This window comes from Neophocaena asiaeorientalis, unplaced genomic scaffold (assembly GCF_003031525.2).
Source record: "Neophocaena asiaeorientalis asiaeorientalis breed wild unplaced genomic scaffold, Neophocaena_asiaeorientalis_V1.1 scaffold268, whole genome shotgun sequence".
Classification (NCBI taxonomy): domain Eukaryota; kingdom Metazoa; phylum Chordata; class Mammalia; order Artiodactyla; family Phocoenidae; genus Neophocaena; species Neophocaena asiaeorientalis.
This window is the reverse complement of record NW_020173979.1, coordinates 7,032,353-7,051,966: the sequence shown is the minus strand read 5'-3', so window position 1 is coordinate 7,051,966 and position 19,614 is coordinate 7,032,353. Positions and strand designations below refer to the sequence as shown.

The following is a 19,614-nucleotide window of genomic DNA, read 5'->3' as shown; positions in this document are numbered from 1 at the left end:
CTCCATAACTCTCATCTCCCCGTTACCGTATCCTTCGTATTCTTAATGCAGAACCAGCAGCCAGGGATACTTGAAATGATATTTAAATGATTTGAGAAAGACTTCTAATTAAGCTATTGGGAAATATATATGTTAAAATTACAGGTAGCTGATTTGCTTTTCAACTTTTATAGGGTTTTGCAAGTTTAAAACACTGAAGTCAAAGGTAGAACTCATAAAAGCACAGTTGAACTTACTATATTATGTCAAGATTTACAGTAACAAATTATTGTTTTTCAGCTATGAAGATATCATTAAGCATATGCCAAGCAATCAGTGCATGACTGTAATAGGTTCATGAAGGAAAGGCTTTTTCTAATCGAATTCAGTGGTGTTTTTCCCAAGACAGCAACAGCTTTTATAAAATGATGGTTATATCTCCTCATTATAGAACCTAATCTCCCCCAAAGACATTCAGCAGCTGCAAAACGCTAGCATCTTCTAGTTGTAAATTGTTTTTTATTATTTATTCCTATTTAACTAAAGAAGAAACGGCCATCAGATGATTTAACAAGATGAGAATGTAGTGGCTTTAGCATTTGACAGCCCCGGATTGTTAGCCCATGCATTGATCTCTGTACCTCTGGGCTTAATGATAATTGGTATTTTCTTGCTTTCTTGCCTCTACTGTATACGCTGAGTATGAGTCTTCTAGAAAGCAAATGTGCATGATCGGCTCTTTTATATTTCTCTTTAGCGTGGAATTTAAAGTTATGTGTATTCCTCATAGAATTTAAGACATTGCAGAATTAGACAAAAAGGGGCACATGTGCCCTGCTGTGGTAAGTCACATTTTGATAGGAGGTGTCATTCTGAGCTGGATTTGTTACCCACGAAGTGATATAGGAAAGGCAGAAGACAAGAAAAAAACCTCTATTTGAGTGATGGGCATTATGATTTCCTGGTGCACGTCCTGTTGCAAGTGATGCTCCACGGTGGGAACACTTGAGAAAGTGATCGCGCTCTGTTCGAGACTGTTCCATGGAATTTAAAAATAAAGTGGGAGTAATGAGTTTTCGCATCACTCCATTGGTAGAACTCTCAGGGGACGACCAGCCAATTTAAATAAATAAGATTCCATAACCCTATGGGAGATGACAGGGGTGAGACATTCATTTGAATCGAGGCTCCTTTGGAGAAGAGGAAATTTCACTCATAACCTACTTTTAAGTAGATGGTTCCGACGTGATTTTTGTGGCTACTTTTCCTTTGTTGCATTTTTTTAAATAATTTTTTATTGTTAATTTTTCTAGCATCTTTATTGGAGTCTAATTGCTTTCCAATGGTGTGTTAGTTTCTGCTTTATAACAAAGTGAATCAGCTATACGTATACATATGTCCCCATATCTCCTCCCTCTTGTGTCTCCCTCCCTCCCACCCTCCCTATCCCACCCCTCTAGGTGGTCACAAAGCACCGAGCTGATCTCCCTGTGCTGTGCGGCTGCTTCCCACTAGCTGTCTATTTTACGTTTGGTAGTGTATATATGTCCATGCCACTCTCTCGCTTTGTCCCAGCTTACCCTTCCCCCTCCCCATGTCCTCAAGTCCATTCTCTGCATCTGTGTCTTTATTCCCCTTCTGTCCCTAGGTTCTTCAGACCTTTTTTTTTAGATTCCACATATGTGTCAGCATACGGTGTTTGTCTTTCTCTTTCTGACTTACTTCACTCTGTGTGACAGACTCTAGGTCCATCCACCTCAGGAGAATGTTTGTCTTTCTTTCCAGGACTTGGCATATTTTCCTGGAAAGGTTTAAGCAGTTTCTCCACCATTAACACTGCATGCCTGTCTAGAATGGCGGGTCACTCAGAACCAATTAAGCAACCGTTTCATTCCACAGACTATCACAATTTGCTTTTTACCTATTCTGTTCAGACTGAAGCTGTATATTTGTGGCCAGTTGTTATCCAGGCTTTAGATTTTCAACTTCATAGATAGAAATTCATCTTCCAGTTTTGTGATAAAATAATTCAATGACAGCAAAACGCAAATAAGACTCTAAAAATTTATGGAGCTTTACATAAATAACCACTTCCCTATCATGATAACAACTGAGAACTTGGTATAGTTGTGAATCTACATTTCTCTTTATTCAATAAGTGTAACCTTTATGCTGTTTACCATTTCATTTGTATCATTTATATATCAACCAAAGGGTATGAACACTAAAAAATAATTTCACATCACCTATCTTCCATTTCTTTCTATTTTAAAAGCCCTGAAGATATAGTTCTCCCATAAATAATAATAAAAAGGCACTATATTAATATTTCAACCGAGATCCCCATCTACTCAAGCACACACACACAAATACATATTCTCTAATATATATACACACCCCTTCCTACATATTAACTGTGCCTGAGGCTTGCCAGAAAATCAGGTCAAGCTAAAGGAGAAATCAGAGAATGGGACCAAAATTAATATACTGCTCTGTACCACATGTGAATATGAGTTTGCAGGGGGGAAATGGCTTATTCTCTGGACCACTCCTATCTCTGTCTGTGTTGAGAAATTTTAACTCTGAGGCATGTATAGCATCACCTTGCCTGGACAGGGGTGAAAGTTCAGCTCTCTCAGCTTAGATTTTATTTGATTTTCTTAAGTCAGATAAAACATGGGTGTCTGCCTTGTCAATTTTGTTCTGTTTCTGAACATCTAAAAGCTCTTTGTGTACATCTTTCTTCCTGGGAGATATTTTTTTGTAAAGTTGTGAATAAAATAATGATTTGCCTATCTGTATGAGAAGGGTTTTCTAGGCAACGATTAGCATCATTTTCAAACATTGGGAATGGCTTTTGGTCCAGGTATATCTTTCATCTTATGCTACGTGCAAAAGCAAGCACATAGCATCAATATGTGAATACAGTAGGACTCACGCCTCTGTAACCGTGGTTTATTCAGGCCACAAGCCGAATTATTGTTGACTTCTCCCTTTCTCTTATGCCCGCATTAATCCATCAGCAAAACATGTCAACTTTACCTTCAAAATGTTTCCAGGTTCTGATCTGTTGTCACAGTCCAAGCCCCAATAATCTCTAACCTGGTTATTACAGCACCTTCTAACGGGTCTCCCCGCTTCTGCCCTGGCCTCCCTTAGGTCTGCTCTCAACACAGTAGCCACAGTGATCTTGCTAAACTGTACATCAGGCAGGTCACTCCTCCCTCAGAAATCTCTAGCAGCTCAGAGTGAAAGCCAAAGACCTCACAGTGGCTTTTCAGGCCTCCTCCCTCTTCCTCACCTCTCATTGCATTCCAGGCTCTGCAACCTGCTTGCTCTTCCTGGATACACCAAGCATGCTGCCAGCTCAGAGCCTGCGTCAGTGCTATTCCTTGTGTCTGGAATGCGCTTCCCCCTAGGTATCAGCGTAGCCCCCTCTCTCACTTCCTTTGGATCCCTGTTCAAATGTTGTCTTAACTGGGAGGTCTTCCCTGATGACCTTGAATTAAGTAGCACCACTTTTAAGCCCCACCTTGCCTCTCCCTAGTCCCCTTACTGTTCTCTATTTTTCCCTATAGCCCGTGTATACATGCATACATGTAGGTGTTTGTATATGAGTGCCTGTAGGTATGTTATTTTGTTGGTTTTTTTATTTGTTATTATTTTCGTTATGACTTCTTTGTTGGTTTTCCTCTCTCCTCACCAGAACATAAGCTCTAAGAAGGCAAAGATTTGGTTTTTCACTTCAGAGCGCTAGCCCACAGAACAGTGCCTGACATGTATTAGACACTCAAAGACTATGTGTTGAATAAATGGAAGAAAGGGAGGGAGAGAGGGAGGAAAAGGAAGGAAGGAAAGGAAAGGGAAGAGGGAAGGAAGGTGAGGGAGGGAAGAAAGGTAGGGCCAGGAAGGAGAGAGAGGAGGGAGAAAAGGAGGGTTCGTGAATCTCTTTTTTGTCTTGTCTAGGAACTCTGATGGGAATTGCCTACTAGTCCTTTTATCTTCCACACAACCTCTTATACTGGATAGAAACTATTTTAGTTTAAGTATACATATGCCAACTGTTGGCTTAAACGAACAATGTGGCTTGTTTGCTGGGATCATAGGAAAAAAAAAAAAAAGGTGAGAAGAGGGAGCCCGGCATGCCGGTTTCTGCCTGTACATTGACCAGTCAGCCCCTCCCGCAACTGGTTTGCCAAATGAGTGAGCAAATGCATGTTTACCTCCCAAGTGAACATTAATCACTGTTTGCCCCATGCTTTGAGATTCACAGATGAAAGCACTCATAAAAGGAAAAAATGTTGCGACTTTGCAAATGGTTACAGGCTCTCATTTAGCTCTGGAAACTGATCAAGCAGGAATGTTGAATCGTGAGACTAAGGTTGGCCACATATTACACTTGTTATAATTAATCTGAGCCTGAGCTTCAACACAGTGGCATGTTTCCTTTAAATAAATGGAAGTCCTCTAAGGATGCATTGAATCTATATGGGTCTCAGTTTTCAGCTGGGAACTAAAATTTTTCAGATATGCAGAAGGCAGGAAGACTCCATAATCACACCTGCATAGCGTACGGCGAGACTCTTTTTTTCTTATGCGTCTCATACTGTACAAACCATTTGGTTCTGGAACCCTTCTCTCCTGGGACACAGGTTTCTATTCTAAGGAAGCCCAGTGTTCCGAAGAACACAGTTTGGAAAATAAGAATGTAACGTTTTATGTTGGGCTTCATTTCAGGAAGAGGGGGCAGTACCTATTTTACACATTTTGCAGTACAGTTGTAAAATTGTAGCCCATTAATATGATTTGCTATGAAACTCGATTTTCTTCATTGTAACTTGAACTTTGGTTTTTCTATTTATCCTTCAACTTGAATATTATTAAGAGTAGTATAATTTAGTGGACAGAACCTTGGACTCAGGTCACTAATTCACTGTGTGTTCTGGGAAAAGCCACTTTGTTTCTCTGAACCACAATTCTGTCATCAGCAAAGTGAAATGGTTGGTCCAGATACTCTCCAGGGTTCCTTGTAAAGCTAGCATTCAGTGGTCTTAAGCCATAGCTTTCTTTGACTTTATCCAGATCATTCAATGAATTTTACTAATCTCAGGAAAAGAACAAGAGGTAACTAGATAGCTGTTCTAAAGAGAAGCAAAGGAGCAAAGAAGACGAGCAACAGGTCAACCTTACCTACTGCTTCTAAGATTCACCTAACATGGCAGAACTACGTAAATGGTGAAACAAACGTGAACTACTACCGGTGACTGTCTTTGTTCTTTGCCTGTACAATGTGGCACATTTTCATAAGAAGAAGCTTCAGATTTTCTGTGTATGTTAAGTGATACTGACACTTGAATCACATCACTTCTACCATGGTGGGGTTGCCCCACCATGTTCATGCCCCACCTTGCACATCGTGGCATCACCTGACATGCAAACTCCTCACTCACCTTAAGTCTTTCTGCATTTCAGCCCTGGTTGGCAGTGGTTTCTTTCTTGGCAACTGCGATTGTTTGAAAATAATGTCAAAACAAATCATTTCCCTTTTTCACTCCCTGCTAATTATTTAGTGGCTATGCCTACTCCCGCGACTCTGCCCTCATCTCTTTCATTACTCTTTTCGTCTTCTCTCTCTTTCCCTCTCCTCCATCGATTCCCTTGACTAATTCAAAACTCCCCCAAGAAGTTGGGCAGATGCGTCTCAGGGGTGGGAAGAAAGAAGCAACCATTTCCTAGCGCTTGGTGAGGTTTCAGAACCACGGACAGCGATTGTGGGTGGCGACCTGGGAAAAATCCATTTTAGTCAGTCTTTGCCTGTGGTTTTGAGGCCCCTGTTGGAATCCCACCGGTGGCGGCGATGACAAAACTCTACAAAGAAGCTTTGCAGTAAGAACCATTCTCCCCAGGGATTAGAAGCCAAACCTTATACCATCACATACAAAGAACAGATTGCATCTGGGCCTGGCCGTTGTCCTAATGTCAGCTTGCTTGGAATTTACCTTCCTTCCCCAGGCTGACCTCTGATGATGGGGGCAGGCTCTGGAGGCATTGTTCTAACCGGGCAAACGCTGCAGCCGTTGTGTTGGCATGGGAGAGCTGCCGGTTCCCTTCCAGCCCAGCACGGTAATTTTATCAACCCTGGCTCAGAGAAACCTATATTTATAATGCTAATTAGGAGAGCACACATTTAATTTGAGTGGAAGACTGTTTGTATCTCGCTGAGCCTGATAACACAGGGCTCAAGCAACAGCAGTCAGAGGCAAAGCAGGCCTTTCTCCCTTCTCCAAGTGTTTGAAACAGGGCTGAGTCTTGCCAAACAATTTCTCTGTTGGATTAAAAAGAGAGGAGGAGAGTGCTGAATATGCCGGAGCTCAGAAAACTTTGCGTTTATCTCCCGTCTGCATAATATATTTCTCTGTGCACTGAGAAAACATGCCTCTTATGTTATCTAATTGTTTCCTGACACATTTAGCAACAGTTCACACTGTTTAAAGTGACATTAACATTGCTGACAGTGGAGGTGCTTTCATTAGATGGGCTTTGAATTGTAGCCAGGATGCACTGCAGGTCTTCAAACAGGCTTGTAGAAGGCGAGAAAGGCATTATTTATGAAAATAGAGACTTGGCCAGCAGTGCCCTGTGGGTGCGTATTAATTTTGCTGACTCCAGTCAATTTAAGAATGTGTTGATGTGCGCACGCACGAACACGAGACAGCTTCTCACCAGCTGAACTAAGACATCTTCGTTGTTCGGAAGGCCACTAGGATGCCTGGGTATTGTGGAAAGTCTGAAACATCTCCCCTTCCGTGTCTTGTCAACCACAGTGTAGCAAGGTGAGATTTCAGACACACATCAGTCGCTTGGCAGCCAATGCTCAGGCTAAGAAGCACGTGTGGCTGGGTTGTGTGGTAGGCGTGATTATCGTGCTCCCAGTTGTGGAGTTAATTCTCCTCTTTTTCCTCCTTAGTGCTTCCTCCTGCCCCTCTAAGGCCATTTTTTGTGTGTCTTCAGTTATCTGCATGGAGGCATAGTTTACCCTGAGTACTCTAAATGAGCCTTCAGAGAACAGGACCCTGCAGTGCCTGAAAGGAGAAATGTGAAGATTCATTCTGACCTTCATGGGAAAAGGAAGCCAGGCTCAGAGAAGATGGGGAAGGTGCAAGTCAGGTTGTGAATTTCTGTTAGGACGCAACCTCGCCTGTGATCTTGACGTAGTCGTTGATCTCCATACTTGTTACGTGGGAAGATGATATTTAGAAATTGTGGAATTTTAGAACTGAAGGAGAGCTCCTTACAGATTGTTTTGTCACCCCCACACTGCTACGCTTTCTAATCTGCCTTCCCGGCTTATCGTAATCAGAATTAGTTACTCTTCTCTCTTTATCTCACTAATGTTGCAATAACTCGTTGTGGCCATGCAATCCTTAATCACAGAGATCTGAATTAGTATCCTGGCTTTGTCCATTACTTACTGCGTGACCTTGGTCCAATCACTTGATCTCTACAAGCCTCGGTTTCCTCATCTGTAAAATGGGGATAATAATCGTACCTTCCAGATAGTATTGTTGGAAGGATTACATAAATTACCAACCATGAAATGTGCTAAGCATGCTGCCTAGAACATTGTGAATGCTCAAAAAAGTTACGAATATTAGTCTCCTCCACTGGAGTATGGGTTTGATTGTGGCCGAGGCTACATCACATTGCTTATGAGTACTAGGTGCTGTTATGTGATAGTGCAGTAACATTGCATGCATTGACTTACAGGTTTACTGTAAGTCACACAACTAGCAAGCCCTGAGGTAGCCACAGTAGGAACCGTGGCCTCCTAACTCTAACTGTACTATTAGTGGGGATTTTTTGTGTACAAGGCAATGATTTTGAAACGACTATTCAGGGAAGGAATGAACTAATGTGTATGACATCCATGGTCTCCTAATAAACTAGACCTAGTACTAGTCTAGTTTAAACTTTCCATTCTAGTTTTCAAACATTTCTACGTTCTTTGAACGGGAGCTTTTCAGCCTTTCTCTTGGCTATTGGTGGTTCTAATCTTTTAGCACCTTATCAAGGACCATTCAATGAGGAATGGATGGGATACTGTGAGCCTGGGCAGCAGAGAGATGAAATAGTTCAAGCATCTGTCACCTAGAGCCCGTGCTTTGTCTTTGCTGTCCCTGAGGCACATAGCAAAATACAGACTTACAGTTGAGAACTGTTTGCTATCTGCAAACAAAGCTTTTGAAGAAGAAAGCTTCCAATTATGAGAACAATTACCACGTGTAGAGCACTTTACCATTTGCATCGTACTTTCGTATATGATATTATTTATTCCTCAAAATGTCCTGGAAAAGGAGAATAGGACATCTATCTCATCTCCTTCTAATGGATGATAATATTTACCCTTTACTTCAGAACATTTATATAACTGTCTCACTCAATGCTTATAATAATCTGTATTTTTATATACATTTTACTTATCAAACATTTGAGAACAGCAAAGTTAGGTGACTTGCCAAAATTCACCCAGCAAATCAAGGGCAGAGCCAAGTTAAACTTCAGTCCGGTTCTACTGCCAATCATGCTGTCATATCAGTGATGGGTACTTTGTCGTTACAATGGTTAATTAAATTCCATTGTCATTCCCTATGCAGTGTTATAAGCTCTAGAGCCTGGGCTCAAATTCTTCAAATCAAACAACCTATCCCCTCTTAGTTCAGTCTTCTGTCCTTTGAAATGGGGATGATATTACCTACCCTAATGTGTTGTTATAAGAGTAAATATAATAATATATGTAAAGGGCTTGGAAGTAATGCCTGGTACATTGTGAGAGCTCAACAAATCTTAGCAATTAGCAATAGTATTACATCCATGTACCATGAACCCAAGGAATGAACATAAAAGTAAGATGGATTCCTACATGTCATGGAAGATGTTTTCCAAGGAAGCTTTTTGAAAATTAAGTTTTGACATGGGCATACAGTTTAAGTCTTTCTCTAAAAGTTTTCCCCCCAACTAAGTTCTTTTGAGACTATAATGTAGGTTCCAGGAGGGCAGGGAAACAGTCCAATGTATCTTCTGTGTGTTACTCATGACACCATAGGGACTGCATTTAGCACTTTGATCTTGTGTTCTTGGATAGTGTGGGGTCACACCTCCCAAGCAGTTCACTAGGGTAGGAAGCTTTCATAACTAGAGTGGGAGTACATCTTACACAGGGCTTAGGTTCTGGGGTCAGCAGCCAAGACAAAAAATATGGTCATACCACCACCCTGGAGAATTCCTTAGAAAGGCGCCACCTTGGATACTGACATGTTATCTCTTAATAAATCAAGCAGTCAGTTTTTCCTCCAAGGTTGTCACAGACTGCTGTCTTCATCTGAGCACCAGATGAAGCAATAACTTAATATTCTAGCTACTTGATTAAGAGGAAAACATACATTTAAAATCAGAATCAATTCTTCTCAGCAAAATATTTACCCACTGAGAGGCACCAAAAACCCAAGACCAACAGCCACTGTTGGTCAACTGTTGGTGTCAACTGCATTGACAGTGAAGTCAATGCCATGTGCATTTGATATACAACCAGTAAATGTTTATGGAGTGAATTGTTACAATCAACCAATCGCACTGCTATTTACTGTGTACAGGCTCTGGGCTGGGTTCCAGGATACAAAAGTGCATAATCCACAGTTTCTACCCCGTCATTGATAGTCTCATGAATGAGCCATTTAAGGATTTTTTAAAAATAAATTTATTTACTTATTTATTTATTTTTGGCTGCATCGGGTCTTCGTTGTTGCACGCAGGCTTTCTCTAGTTGCAGCGAGCGGGGGCTCATCTTAATTGTGTGGGCTTCTCATTGCGGTGGCTTCCCTTGTTGTGGAGCATGGGCTCTAGGTGCGCGGGCTTCAGTAGTCGTGGCACGCAGGCTCAGTAGTTGTGGTGCACAGGCTCAGCAGTTGTGGCTCGCGGGTTCTAGAGCGCAGGCCCAGTAGTTGTGGCGCACGGGCTTAGTTGCTCTGTGGCATGTGGGATCTTCCCAGACCAGGGCTCGAACCCGTGTCCCCTGCATTGACAGGTGGATTCTTAACCACTGCGCCACCAGGGAAGTCCGGAGCCAGACATTTAGAAAAATAAATATATTAACATATCACAAGTACAATGATAGAAGGATGTCCTGGGCAACCAGTGGGTGGAGTGATCAGGAAAGATTTACAAAGAAGATGATGCTTGAGCTGAGTCTTACAGGAGGTTTGCAGGAGAAGATTGAGACTATCAGAGAGGAGGGATGGGAGGGGAAGATAGATATTCAGTAGTCCAGTTACTTTGATGTGGTTAGGGTATAGGGAACGAGGGTGTCTGGCAAGAGAGAATTCCATGCAAGAGTTTGAACTGTATTATGTAGGCAATGGGGAGTCCTGGGAGATTTAAGAAGGATGACAGGAACGAATCTGTATATTCGGAAATATGTTGGCTCTTGAATGGAGGGGAGAAACACAGGAGCGAGGGATACCAATTACGGGGAAGCTAGAACCATAGCCTAGGCTGTGCCATTCAATATGGTAGCCACTGGGCACATGTGGCTATATAAATCTAAATTAATTAAGAATTCCGTTCCTCATTTGCACCAGTCACATTTCAAGTGTTCAATAATCACCTGTATTAAACATTATCGACCTAAAACATGCCTGTCATCAAAGAAAGTTCTATCGGACAGCACTGATCTAAACAACTACACATCACCAAAATAGTAATGCTATCTTATCTTAAAGGAGCTGAGAGATGTAATTAAGGTGCATGTGTCAAGGAACTAGGAGTTTCTGGTCAGAACGTATCTGAGGATCCCTTGCCTTTCGGTAAAGATTTGTGTTGCTTCAGGTGAAATAGATTTGTGTCCTCAAAGGGGGAATCTGTACAGATTCATTGCATTTCATCTGATGAATATGAAAAGGCTGGCATTAAAAAAAGTTATAGAAATCATATTACTTCAAAAATAAACTCTCCCCTCTATCTAGAGCCTGATCTATATTTGACACCTTCCAAAGTGCAATGCTGCCAGGAAGATGTGATATATAAACAGGCAAGTTGTCAGTGAGATCTAGGAATGACGCTCAAAGACATGGAGCCCCAAACTGTGAAGACAGTTCATGCTTGAAGCTCCTGAAAGAGGCCCTTTAACTGGGGCGAGTCCAAACGCCTGCCACTCTTCCGATAAATTATGTATAATAGCCTGTGCGAAATCGAGGTAGTTGTGCCAGGGCCATCTGAAAACCATTTGTTTTTGAGAAGATGCTTAACCGGGCTTCAGTGAGTTCAGTGAAGTGTGAGTGAAGAGGGCAATTATGTCTTCTGTAAAAAGAAAAATTTGAAATGGGCTGATCTGGAATAGCTCAAACCCAGTTAAGCCAATATTGCCTCATTGAGAAGACATAAGAGGTCATCATGAAAATTCCTCAGGTGAGATTCACTCACCTACACACGAGTTGGAACATTCTCCCCTGAATCTCTTGTGTCTGTAAAGGCAGCCCAACCCTCTCTTGACGAACAGGTCTCTCCCACTTCTGGAGAAAGGCAACTTACAGCGTCCCTCAGTGACAAATTAGATTTGCTTTGCGGAACTTTTCCCTCTCTTTAACTTAAATTCCCCAATTGCCACTTAAACTTATTTGCTTGAAGGTTTCTTGGGAGAGGGGGAAAAGCTAACTGAACCCAATATTTACTTCTAATATCAACTGGAAAAAAAGAGCTACTTAGAAACTGACCACGTGACATGAAGGATATTAATCTGAAGCCATCACATATGCTGACCCAGAGTTTCTCAACCTCGGCACTGTTGACATTTCGGGCTGGAAATTCTTTGTTGTGGTGGACAGTCCTGTGCGTTGTAGGATGTGTAGCAGCATCTCTGGTCTCTGCTCACTAGAGGCCAGTAGCATCCTCTCCCTTCCCCACCCCCATCCCACTGAATTGTGACAACCAAAATGTCTCAAGGCATTGCCAAATGTTCCCTAGGGCAGCAGTCCCCAGCCTTTCTGGCACCAGGGACCAGTTTCGTGGAGGTTCAGGCAGTAATGCGAGCGATGGGGAGAGGCAGATGAAGCTTTGCTCACTCACCCACCGCTCACCTCCTGCCGTGCGGTCGCATTCCTAACAGGCTGCGGACCGCTACCAGTCCGCGGACCGCTACCAGTCCGCGGCCCGGAGGTTGGGGACCCCTGCCCTAGGGGGCAAAATTGCCCCCTGTTAAGAATGACTGATCTAGCCTAACATGTATACATGTTAAATATATACAGCCTGCTACAGGGAATATAAATACATAATATGATGTAAAAATATACATATATGTGTGTACATGCCTATATTTTGATTTTCAGATGCTCTGTTCATTGAGGTCATTTTGCATTCTACAGTTATGATTGAAACTACTATCTATGTTCTTTTTTAAACTTTCAGATGCAGGCAAGAAATTGAGTCTTGGGTGAGTCTCTCTCACTACCCCCAAGATCGATGTATTTATTCTAAGGCCCAGTCCAGCTAGAAAGTGATTTGAGTTTCTCTACAATGCCAAGGACAGAAGGCTGCTGCAGTGCATGCTTGATTGGTAACAAGGAGACAGCCATTTGCCTGCATCTCTCCCCTACTCCCTGATGCCCACAATATTCTTATAAATAGACAAGGTACCGCCTACCATAAATTGTTTCTCTGGGACCCCACGTGTTCAATTTCTCATGATTTAATAGGAAGACAGTCCTGTTATAGGACATGAACATTTCATAATTCTGGAGGTCTTCTGTGATGAAATGTATTCCAGGTCTTCTACTAAATAACTGTATGGCATTGGCCAGATCATTTTCTCACTTCGGCTTGGTAGTCAGTTTTAGGCGGGATGCTTTTGGTTCTGAGTGACAAAAACCAACTGAAACTGGCTTAAAGAAAAACCAAAACAAGAAAAGAGGGTTGGGTGGAGAATAAATTGGTTCATATATCGAAAAGTTTAGTGGCAGCGTTCCATTAATAATGGCTGAATCCAGGTATCCTAACGATGCCATCAGAATATCTCTCCCTGCATCTTACACCTCAACTTTCCTCCCTGCAGACCCCTTTCTCAGACAGCCTCTCCCCTTGAGTGGCAAGACGGCTTTATTTTTCCAGCCTCACCATCTCCCAGACTCAACCTCAAGAGGAAAGAATGACAAGACCCCATAACTGTCACACGGCCATGCACACACAGTAGGTGCTTGTGAACCGACTGGAACTGATAAGCTGCAAGTGTCATTGGCTCCATCTGGGTCCCTGGCATCTATCATGTGTCAAACACAGCCTTACGTATATCATCTCCAGTCTTCACAGCAACATGTGAAGTTAGTGTCATCGAAGAGCCCCAGAGAAGTAAAGTTAGTTGCTTAAACTCACACAGAAAGTGGCAGAGCTCAGTCAGCCGGGCTCCAAAGTCTGTGCCCTCTCCATTCCCCACTTGGGCTTTGGAGGACAGATAAAAGCGGGTAGGCCAAGAAACTAAGGATGGATTGCACAGTACAGAGACAGGAATACTGCAGGCAGGAAGGCAGAGATACACATTTGCAAAAGACCACTGGACGATCACATCCATTGGAGTCCAGGGTTTCATTTGGGGCAGAGTGGAAAATGAGAATGGGGTGGGTTGGATGATGAAGCCAATTAACAGGTGAATTTGAATGTGAGCTAACTCCAGGTTTGGGAAGAGCCCACTGTAGTTTTGGCAAAACACAAACTGAAGTTCAGATCTTGGTTCTGCCTCTTGGGTGTGTTACTAACATCCCTGAGTCTCTAGACCGTGTTGTTGTGATCATTGTGGAAGGCTTTGTGAAAAATCCCCGAGCCTGGTACTTGGCACATAAAATAGGCTGAATGGGTGTGCAGTGCCTTCGTCCGCGTTCCTTCAGCTGGAGGTAGGGAGTCCGGTTAGATTTGTTGTCAGGGTCTGCAGACGTGGTGGTGGCCATGACTGCCATGGCCCAGTGCCTCACTGAGCCCACCATACCTTGAAGGATGTCCCACCACACAGCCCTCTGCGAGTTCCATGTGCTAGGTAGAGCTTAAAAGATCGAATGCGCCTTCCTGAACGATGTTCTCGTGGGACTCCAGAGAAAGTGGGTCCACATCCCTCAACTATTCATTGATTACAAACAAAAAGGAGGACATAATCTCAAGCAGTGAAATTATTTCTATTTACATACATAGTCACATACCTCACTTTTCACTGTGTCAAAAACAGGGACTTCACACACCCCAAATATTTGGGGGGAAATGGATAATTTAATCAGACATCTGAATAAATAGCTAGTGTTGGGAACTGTCATTAGGACCATTGTTTAAATTCTCTAACCAACTGTTTTGCTTTTGTTAATGCAGTCCTTTTGCAATACTCAGCTTTAACACAAAAGCTATATTTTTATCAATCCTTAAACGTACAAAGCTGCAGAGGATTTCCCGTTTCTGACTTAAGGATTGCTTTCTCTCTTTATAAATCATGTATCGTGTGTGAGCAATCACTGTGGCTGTTTATGGTTAATTACCTCACCTAGGATGACCTCGATGGTGCCTTCCAGAAGAGGGCCAGTCTGGGGTTCACACCTTTTTCGTTTTTTTAACAATCACGCTTCTCTAATACGGACAAGAGTAGAATGGACCATTCAAGGCTTGGGTTTTGGCGTCAGAATGCTTGAGTTCAAATCCCAGCCAGTTCTGCTAGTGGTACAATGTTAGGAAAGTCAGTCCATCTAAGCCTCAGTTTCTTCACCTGTAAAAGGGGATGATAATAGGATTTTGTTCATAGAAGATTGTGCGTGTAAAAAGAGAAGAGTACATGTAAAATACTTGGCTTAGCACAAAGCAAGATCACATGTATAATTGATAATGAAGTCATTTAACTTATCATTTTATATGTAATTATTCTTCATGCTGTTTGTTTTGCTTTGTTCTGACTGTCTCCCATCCATGTCTCTCTACTCCACCAAATATCCTGACACCCCGTCCCTGCATAGATCAGTTATACATTGTCTACACAGAACATTTTAATGTCAGCTGGCCATTAATCTTTTGAGTGAAGAAGGAACTCGTTTAGAAGTGAATTTGGGGATTGATCTGCAACATGCCCTCCATCATAAATTAGTGAATGAATATATTAGCAACAGTTGGGCAAAGCAGCAATTTCATGGATGATACTTACTGCTTTGGGGATGGAGAGGAGATTGTAGCCCTTTAATCTTGGGTGGGAGAACTAAAGCTGGCTCCAAATCAGTTTAAGAAGAAAAATAGAGCTGTAATTGAGACATTGGGAGTTAAAGTAATGTGACTTAAACCGCAGATGCTGTAGGATAGTGTTTTCAGGTGTGACTGAAGCAGATGGTGGATAAAGTCCTGGAGCACAGATGGCAAATATGCTCTGTGCATCTGCTACCTTTCACCCCCACCCCTTGTCCACGATTTTTCTAAGTGGTGATACCACTGAAACCCGGGCGTCCTCAGAATCATTCTCAACACAGCCTTCCAAACAGCCGCTCCCAGTCTATCAGAGTTCACATGGAACTGTTCTGTCTGGCTGTAGGTCTTTCTTTCAATCAGAAAAATTTTAGGAGTTGACACCATCACAAAATCTTATTCATTTGGAAACAGATAAATCAGCACAATTCGAATTGGTCCGCATTTCTAAGGTCATGGGGAATCCAATCACGCAGATAATTAGACTTTGATTTACATGGGGATCTTGGAAAACACACATACACACCCACACATATACAAGACCATATGAGTTTAATGAATGACATATTGCTGCCTTTGCGTGTTTCCTCTTGCTTTTTAACGGACTGATTAAACTCAGTTTTCTGTACATTTGCTGTGGACTCTATACCCATTCAGAATGATACTTCAAAAATAGTTTGGGGGTCAGGGAGCCCCCGTAGTGCATAGAATAGGAACTGGGTGAGGACATAGCCCCTGGTTACATGCCCATCCCACGCTAAGTATTTTAGTAAGAAATCCTGGTCTATAAAGTGAGCCTGTATAAGTTCCAGCTTTCTCCCCTGTACTTTGGAACCTGTTTGTGTCGGTACAGATGGTCTCTGTCAGTTGTAACAGTCATGGGGAAAAATGTAGCATAAGTGAACAAAATTAGCAAATGACATAGCAAATAGAGAACCGCGTACAATTTGGCTGGGGGCAGATCTAGGGACTGAGAAATTTCCCAAGTAGTGGTAGATACCAGGTAGAGAATTTAAGGTGCTACCACGGCATAGATTTTAAGGAGGCATGGATTTTACAGGAATCAGACAATTCTGTGATGTGAATTCCAATACACTGGAATAGCCCCAGTGCTTTCACTGTGTTAGGAGTGCTCTTGCATTGTCTGTATTTGTATAAATTAAAAGGCATTTCTGTCTGTACTATAGGAAATGAATTCATGCTGAACACAATTTCAACAAGTTCATGTAAAGAATGATTTCACAGCAACTATCATATCAGGCCCCTGGAAAATTGCCCCTGAACTTCAGTTCCACCTCAGTCACTCAAAGGAATTTAAAAATTGGCTCCCAGCCATCCTTCAACATGCAGTTTCAGATATGCCTCAATAATACAAACTTTAAAGCCTATTGATTGTGAGTTAAAATCTGTTCCTGCCAGGGCCCCGCTGCTAAGTGGACGTCAATGCCAACTTCACAGTGCCCTGGTCAGGACGCTTCTGCAACCAGGAGCCTTGAAGAAGGTGGAGGGTAACATGGCTGTGAAAGAGCCACTTTGAACTTCATAACAAAATTACGAGAAAAGCTTTGAACTCTACCGGCTGATAGCTGCTATCAGTGGTTATTCAAAGAAATGTTTCTTACTTGAAATCTCGAGAGTGCCTTGGGATGGGGAGATGGGGAACTGGAAATACGATTTCCTGTCCATCACCTCCCCTCCTTGTACGTCACTGTCTTCCTTTTTTGTCACCATGCTGTTTGGGCAAACACCATGCAGACAGGGTGAGAGGGTAGATTTGGGAATAGACAAACCTGGCCCCTGTCGCTTGCTAGTTATGCAATCTCACTTCGCTGTGCCTCAGTTTCCTCATCTACAAAATGGGGATTATAATCATTCTAACCTCATAGAATTGTTTTCAGAATTAAATGAGATAATCTATGTACGGTGACTGGCGCTGTGAGTGGCAGATAGTCATTGTGCAAAAACATTAGCGTTAAAATAGTAATAATGATGGTAGTATTGTTATTAGAAGAAGACTTTGGGGGGAAATCACATTGATTAAATGTGAGTACTGGTTCTGATGACACTGATGTATTCAGTCTACCTTTGCCAGATCATCTCACAAAAATATCATGCCTCTTATATGGCTCCCAAACAGTTATGAATGAACTAAATATTTCAACTCAAACTTCATTCATCCATTGATCTGTTTCAGGGATGGTTCTTCTTCAGCTGTGTTACTGAGCCCCTAACATTTAAGCTTTAAGGGTACCTTATTTCCTATCTCTTTCTGCCACTCCCACCCTCAAAAAGGGTAATAGGCTAGTGGTTTGATGCCTCTGTGCTATTGTTAGTTGTATTTCCTCTCGCCAGGAGTCCCTTTCCTTTTCTTCTGAAGATTGCCCAGACACCACCTTTCCCAGGAATCCTTGTTTGGCTCTCCACCACTACCTCCACCTGGCCAGGCCAAACCAAGTGTCCCTTTTCTGGGTCCCCACAGAACCATATTCTTACATGAGACCATCCTGCCCCTTATCAGGTGGTACTGAAATGATGTGTTTTACTCTCCGCCTCTCCCACTAGACTGTGAGCTCTCTGAGGGCAGGGCTGATGTCTTATTCATTTCTGTATCCTCAGCATCCAGCAGAGTGCCATTTGGAGGCCCTCATACCTTTTTTTTTTAATTAATTAATTTATTTATTTATTTTGGGCTATGTTGGGTCTTCATTTCTGTGCGAGGGCTTTCTCTAGTTGTGGCAAGCGGGGGCCACCCTTCATTGCGGTGCGCGGGCCTCTCACTATCGTGGCCTCTCTTGTTGCGGAGCACAGGCTCCAGACGCGCAGGCTCAGTAGTTGTGGCTCACGGGCCTAGTTGCTCCGCGGCATGTGGGATCCTCCCAGACCAAGGCTCGAACCCGTGTCCCCTGCACTAGCAGGCAGACTCTCAACCACTGCACCACCAGGGAAGCCCCCTCATACATTTTATTCATTCACGATGAACTATCAGTAAGTAGCATTTAATGCACCGAGCAATTGATCAGGAAATACAATTTCAAAAGTGATGACAAAAATTAACATGCATCTGAGGTGCCTGAAAATGCCTCCACACACATAGTGCATCTCAAAGCAGGAAAACAGGTTTCTTCTGCCTGAGTGGAAGCTCTAGCCTGGTTCTTAAGTTTGCTTTATTCATACCTTACCCTTTCCTCCGCAACGCCCAATTCAGGGCACATCCCCTGGGCTGCAGCCCTTGGCTCATTTTTCTGAGCTTCCCAGATGAACAAACCAGCAGACATGCAGTCACAAGGACCCGAAGACGTAAGCGTGAATCAGGGGAAAGTCCACACGGCAATTATCTTCACTCAGCAATTTGGCTGCCAGGACCTCCCTGCCATGGGAAAATAGAGGTTGCAGCAGCCTTCTGTGCGGCAGGAGAACTTCTTGACCCAAGGCCAGCTCCAAGGCACTGCCCGTACCTCCTGCCAGGACGGCTGCTCCTCCCCGTGGCCTGATGTGGCTTTTCTTTGTAGGAATCCCCCCGTGATATCCAGGAGAACCGCATGGTGGCACTGGCCAATCCTTCGAGATGCAAATACGTCACCCTCTCTGCTTCTCCTCCGCTTCTTCCCCAAACTAATTAACTTGGTTTTAGTCTACCTTATTTATCTGTTCATTCATTCAACAGGTGCTATTTGTGAGGAAGATACTGAGGATATAGGGGTGAATAAAATAAATAGATATATCCACCTTCAGATAGTAATAAGGGCTTTAAAGAAATGTAAACAGGCTAGTAGGATAGAGCAGGTAAGTGGGCAGTTTTCAAGAAGGCAAACAGGGAAGGCTTGAATGAAGAGAAGAAGCAGGTCCGTGCGTATCGGTGATGTGGCGAGTAGGGGAGAATGTTCCGCAGAGAGGGGACAGGAAGTGTGAAGACTCTGAAGATAGAATGGTGTGGCGCGTTCAAGCAACAGAAATAAAGATGGCACATTGGCTGGAGATTAAGGGGCCAAGTGGAGTGTGGTTAAGGACCGCTTCCAGAGGTGAGTGAGAGAGGCACTTACTGCCAGAGTAGGAGAGACATGCAGGGCATCATAAGGAGTTTGGGTCTCTTTCTACAGGCAATGGGAAGCCATTGGAGAGTGCCAAGCAGGAGAGTGATATGACCCAACTTCTATCATTAAAATAGCATTCTGGGGCTTCCCTGGTGGCGCAGTGGTTGAGAGTCCGCCTGCCGATGCAGGGGGCGCGGGTTCATGCCCCGGTCCGGGAGGATCCCACATGCCGCGGAGTGGCTGGGCCCGTGAGCCGTGGCCGCTGAGCCTGCGCGTCCAGAGCCTGTGCTCCGCAACGGGGGAGGCCACAGCAGTAAGAGGCCCGCGTACCGCAAAAAAAAAAAAAAAAAAAAAAAAACAA

At 43.2% G+C, this 19,614-nt stretch overlaps 1 protein-coding gene across 1 annotated transcript in view; it reads left to right on the top strand.

Moving 5' to 3' along the window:
* The window catches only part of TENM2 (teneurin transmembrane protein 2), a 979,370-nt gene that overhangs the window by 557,541 nt on the left and 402,215 nt on the right, over window positions 1-19,614 (top strand). The window lies entirely within an intron of this gene.